The following is a 6000-nucleotide window of genomic DNA, read 5'->3' on the forward strand; positions in this document are numbered from 1 at the left end:
CTCAAGTGATGCTGCTCTGCCATGCTGCAGGCTCCTAAGTAGGCAGCAGGTCCCCTAATTCTTGTGCTGGGAGTCAAGATTTAACTAACAGATGAGCCAGGATTCAGGTTGGACTGTACTGAATGACGAGAGCATTGTTTATGGGGGGCAGTTTACATTGTTCCCTCTCCACTTGTGCACCACCCTTTCCTTTTAGGTTAGGGATCCAGCAGATCTGGGGGCCTTCACTCTGCCTCAATGTTAGGATTTTGAGGGGGGGGGGGGAGGGGAGAGGGAATTGCAGCAGAGTGCAAAGTCTCAGGAGGATTGTGCAAGGAAAGCCTGCATGGGTTTGGCTAAGTATCCAACAGGCTGCTGCAGTTGCCCTGCTTCTAGCCAGAGAGAGCAGAGGCAGCTTGCTGCCCGGCTAGTTGGGCTACCGGGCAAGGAAAAGTCAGCTCTGCTCAATTCAGAAAGCTAGGATGGAAGGAAGCCAGTTTTGGGATTGTTGGCAAATGATTTTGCACAGCCTTCCTCTGATAAGTAAGGCTTACTCCGCTCAGGAGCGTTCCCTTCAAATGGGACCAAGCAAGTGCCTGCAGGATCAAGCCCGAAGGACTGAGCTACGCCCAGACCTGCCCTAGTCAGTTAGGCCTTGGCCAAGTCTGTGCGGGGATGCATATTTCAGACCAAATGTGACTCAAGTGACTTTGCTAAAGTCAAACCATTTTGATGGGTTTTATTCTAAACTAATGGCATTTACACAGACTGGCACCAAAATAGGTAAGTCAGCTTCAGTTCACACCATGGTAGTTTGATGCAAATCTGTCTAGTGACCAGCTGTGTGCATCTACGAATCTTAAGGCAAGTGAAGAAATATGCCACAATCCCTCACTTTGTTCTCTCGACCCTCATTCCCCGTTCCTGTTGCTGTCCTATGTCTTCTGCTCCCAGCCAGCATTCAAACCTAGCATGGGACATGGCCCCATAACAACTAGGTTTCCAGTAAGGCTCATCATGAGAGCAGCTGGGACCAGAACTTCTTTGACAGCAATTTATCATCTTTGTAACCTGTCAGTGAATAAAATATTAGGTTTTAAAAGGAGTCTGCCTGAGGTGGTTTTTCCAAGAGCACATTTTGGTATCCCGGTGACAGGCAGGGCTAGTCCATATCTGAGAGATGCTGTTCCAATCACACCAAACACACTCACTGCACTTGACCACTAAAGCCATTTAACTCCATGGTGCTCCTTGACTGCCTCAAGGCAACTGTCTATTGTTGGTCACTTGTCACAGCCTAGCTATAGTATTTGGAACAGCTCTGGCAGGAAGAAAGCAAAAGATGTATTTTTAAAAAACTGGTGGCCAACTCACATGACAACACGGCATCATAGGGACTGAAGACCATGAACTGTTCTGTACTAGCATGTTCCTGTATTGTCCACTATTGTGATGCACTGATTCCTTTCAGTGGAAGGGGAGGTGGAAGTAATCTTATGTCCTCACAGTCATGCTGTTAGTTCCCAGCTGGACTCAGCTTCCTAACCTGATTGCTGGTTCTCTGGCCCCTCCCTTGGTAACTCACTTGCAGCCCAGCAGCACATGTAGAATGGGGTGGAAATTAAGGAATGTTTTGGCTAACAGGAGAAGATGGGAATGAGAAAACATTTGCTGGGGGGGAGGAAGGGAGGGAGAGAGAGACTCAGTTGAGATAGTGGTAGCTGTATTGGTGAGGTCATTCAAAAAAATTAATCTGGAGAACTGCCTGCAAGAACAGTCCTGCAATGGCAAGGAAGGGGTCAACGACTCAGCTTTGACATCAATGGTGGGTGGATAAGGAGACTCAGTGAACTTCTCTGCCAAAGTGATTGGAACAAGATTAGTAGTGGTTACAGTTTGATGCATCATTAGGCTTAAAAGCTAACACGACACAGTAGTTTGTGCAGTTAGTTCACATCATCATTATTGTTTCAGCATCCCTGGCTGCATTTCCAAGCAGGCAGAGTGCACAGGTTTCGCCTAGCATGGTTAAGGACTAAGGCACAAGTCCTTAAAAGGTATTTATGCTCTTAACTTCTACTGAAATAAGTGGAAACTAGCCACCTCTGTTTGAGGATCTGGACCTAAATCCTTTATTGCAGAAGCAAGGGTACTGCAGAAGAGAACAGAAATCATAGGAGACCTGCAGAGCAGCTTGGTTTAAAGCTCCTGAAGGGCCAGCTCTTGCCACTTGTAGAAGGTTACTCAAGGTGGTAATTCAGTTATACATGAGGCAGAAGCTTAGCTTTCATCAATGGATTCCATTGCACACATGGACTATAGAGTTAAGTTTGTATGAGACTAGGAATGATAGCTATGCTGTCAATTGCCCAGAAGACCAGTTCACTCACAGCTCAGAGTACACACCAGAGGCATATTGAGAGAGGTACTACTTTATTGGCTTTGGGCAAGCAAGCAGGAAAACTTGCCAAGGGGACTGGATGGCTATAGGGGACATTTAAGCCAACTATAGCCTCTTACCAATATGCTGTTAAAAATTGTCTCCTTTCCTTAGAGCAGCAGCCAAGATACCTAGAAGCCACCTCTCAAGACTCATTCCAGCCACATACTGCTGCATCTTTTCCCAATTGTCTGCTCTGTCCCTGCACCAAACCCCCTTTGGAAGAGTGAGGTACTTTGCTTTTCATGGAATAGCACACACACCAGTCCAAGGCTATTCCATTCAACTCTTCCTCTCCATTTTGAGCTTGTCTATTTAACAGCCAGTGACAGAGTTGTGAGATTGCCTAATGAAGCTCCAGGAAAACAAACACTATGAGAGCCAGGAGTACAGACAACAGGCGATGCAGTTGTAGTTTTCATCTTTCAGTACCAGACAAAGATGTGCAGGCAGGCAGGATTAGCGTTACAGGATGGAGCCTTTAAACTGGGCTAGAAAGTACGAATGGGTAGCATGGAGTCTGCAGATCGTTTACATAGATAAGACGTGAAAGGCGCTCTCTTTAGGATAGCCCAGGTTTTTGGCACAGTTAGAGGAACACCCCCTCCCTGCTTAGACTTTTTTTATATAATGTAGTTGTTACTGGAGGGGGAGTAAGGCAAAGTTGAGGGCAGAGTGTTTTTATTCTCCCTACCCCAGCGCTCAGGAGCGATGGTGTCAACACCTACGAACGGGAATGCTGACTGGATTCTGTTTAGACACAGATTCCTCAGGCACTTGGGCCAATTGTCACTTTGAGAGTCCAAGGTTAACAACAAAAAGTCGCACCTCAAAATGACTTTTTATAACAGTGCTCCAGGTTGCTCTTGAGAACAGGAAACGAACAAGAAAATGCCAAGTGTTTTTCCACTTAGGAACTTGAGCCAGCATCCACATTGGCTCTTGTTGGAAAACAGAGTGTCCTGGGATACTTGGCAAGGCATCAAGCACGCCAGTTCCCTAGCTACACAAGCGTCACAGCTCTAAGCACCACACACTTTAACCTTTATGCTCTTTTCATAGGCTTGAGAAACTCCACACAGCCAGACCTTGTCTGTTCCCCAGGAAACTTTATACCTGGTCTAAATTGAGTGTCGCAGCAGGCTGCGAGGCAGTTGGTGTCGATTCAGAATGAGAACAGCGTCCCTACCTGAATCCTAGCCGCTGCATTGAAACTTAAGATAGCCTGCCTGACTTGGCTGAGAAAAAACTCAGCTATGTAGTCAACAGCTTCTTAACTGCTTCTATCAGCACTAAGGATTTCCCCAGACAAGCTATGAACATATTGTGACAGATACCGTTAAGGGAATGGGGAAAAGAAGGAAAAAATCCAGGCATTGTAGAAATGATCATCCAGAGTTGTGCAATGCTACTAGGCAATACCAAGTGTTGATCTGAAGTTATTGGGAAGATTATGAGGAAATGTATCCTAAATGCTCTGAACATTCAATAGCCAAGATTTAAATGGACTGCCAGCAAGAGAGGTACCAAGACTTCTTCCAGAGAGTGACTCATGTCTGACTTCAGCCCAAGTTAGTGCCACAGCATTAGCTAGCCAACATGCAATTCGGAAAGGCTGGGGGGAAGCAAACAGACACTAAACAGCCCAATTATCAGCCAGCTGACAGTCTAGCTCTTTTAGCAACAGAAAGGAGAGGTTCTTACCAAGTTTTAAAACTAAGTAGTTCCCAGCTACTCAGTCACAATATGGACTTGGTCTGTCACTGAAGTAAAAGTAATAGCAAGGTTAAGAGGCTGCAAACCAGAAGGAAGAGACCTACCTTGTAATTCTCCATCTCTGAAGATGTTGTCGTACAGGATTCACTCTTGCCTTTACTTCTGAGCATGACACCGCCACGACTCTGGTATTCCAGCCCTCTATTTATTCTCCCTTTGCACAGGGAAATGTCTGTTGGGGATTTGTCCAGAGCATCTCTTTTGCTCCTTTGAAGATCACCCAAAACTTGCTGAAATTCTAAAGGAGTTAGGCTCCTCTGAAAAGGTCCCCAGTTATTGGGTTAGTGATTTTACACGTAGACAGAGGACAAAACCTTCCCCATACACATTGTTGGCTGCTTATTGCTACTTGCTGAAGCTGTGCTCTTTTGACATCCCTTGAGCTTCTTGCTCTCCAGGAGTTAGAATTCTGTATAGCTGGTATCTCCAGAGAAGGGGGAGTTACTTACCTTGGGATTTGGCTCCGAAGTCATCCTGCAGGGCTCCCTTTTCTTCAGACACCACCTGAGATTAGTTTCTCAGAAAAATAAGTTTCAGTCTCTTGAGCCTTTTCGTTTGTAATGCACATTTATTTTCTGTTGATGGAATTGGCTTCTCTGAGAACTTTGCCTTCCACTTAGTTGAAGGAACTGTGTAGTATGATTGGAGGGCAGCATTTATGCTTTGCTGGAGTAGGGAGACAGACAGTATGGGACCTGGCTCATGTTTTATCCCACTACCACGGCACTAATGGGTGAGCTGCCCTGCCCCGCCCAAGAGCTAACTCCCGCTCCCAGAACTAGGGGACTTCAGTCAGGCCTGGTCTACATGGGGGGGAGGGGCGGGGGGAATTGATCTAAGTTACGCAACTTCAGCTATGTGAATAATGTAGCTGAAGTCAACGTACTTAGATCGACTTACCATGGTGTCTTCACCGTGGTGAGTCGACTGCTGCCGCTCCCCCGTCGACTCCGGCTGCGCCTCTCATGGCGGTGGAGTACAGGAGTCGATGGCAGAGCGCTCAGGGGGTCGATTTACTACATCTAGACTAGACATGATAAACCGACCCCCGCTGGATTGATCGTGTAGACATACCCTCAGTCTCCTGCTAGAGAGCGAAGACCCAGGATGGAAAATTCTGCACTGATGGCATCATTAGAAATAGTTGTTTCCTTCTTACCACTGCCTTAAGATAAGGTTAGAGAGTTTGCTCTTGCTGGAAAAGTTTGCATGGCTCAACCCCACATCAGTACAGCCTTATCACAGCCAACAGACCACCTAGGAGACTCAACCCACAGAAATAAATGTATCTCCTACACATGGAGAGGGCCAGGGCCCAGTGACCTGAAGCCCTTACACCCTTGAGAAGGCAGCTGAAGCAGAAGTCGAATTGGGGGAAAGGGAGGTGACCATACACACCCACCCCCCGCGGTGAAACACTCCCAAGCCCACTCACAGGGCTAGAGCAGCAAGTATCTCATAGTAGATTGTGTGGATAATCATGTGATATTCCCACTCATTACTTTGCTAACTATTTTACTGATCATCAATGTTGACTATTAAGTGTCTTGTCCTTTAGCATCTGAATGAGCACCCACTGAAATGAATGGGGCAGTTCATACCTCAGCTATGGTTTCAGAGTCTGCAGACCAAGGCATTACTGAATTACACTATTCATATTGAGACTTACAGCTGGAGATTTGTTTTAAAAACAATCAGATTCTGGAAAACAAGGTGGGAGCTTGAAGAGGTGGCCAACACCGGATTGGTGCGTACCAACTGAATCCAAGACACATCTGAACCCCTTTCACAAAAAGGGAATTGAG

Source organism: Caretta caretta, chromosome 13, assembly GCF_965140235.1.
Source record: "Caretta caretta isolate rCarCar2 chromosome 13, rCarCar1.hap1, whole genome shotgun sequence".
NCBI lineage: Eukaryota > Metazoa > Chordata > Testudines > Cheloniidae > Caretta > Caretta caretta.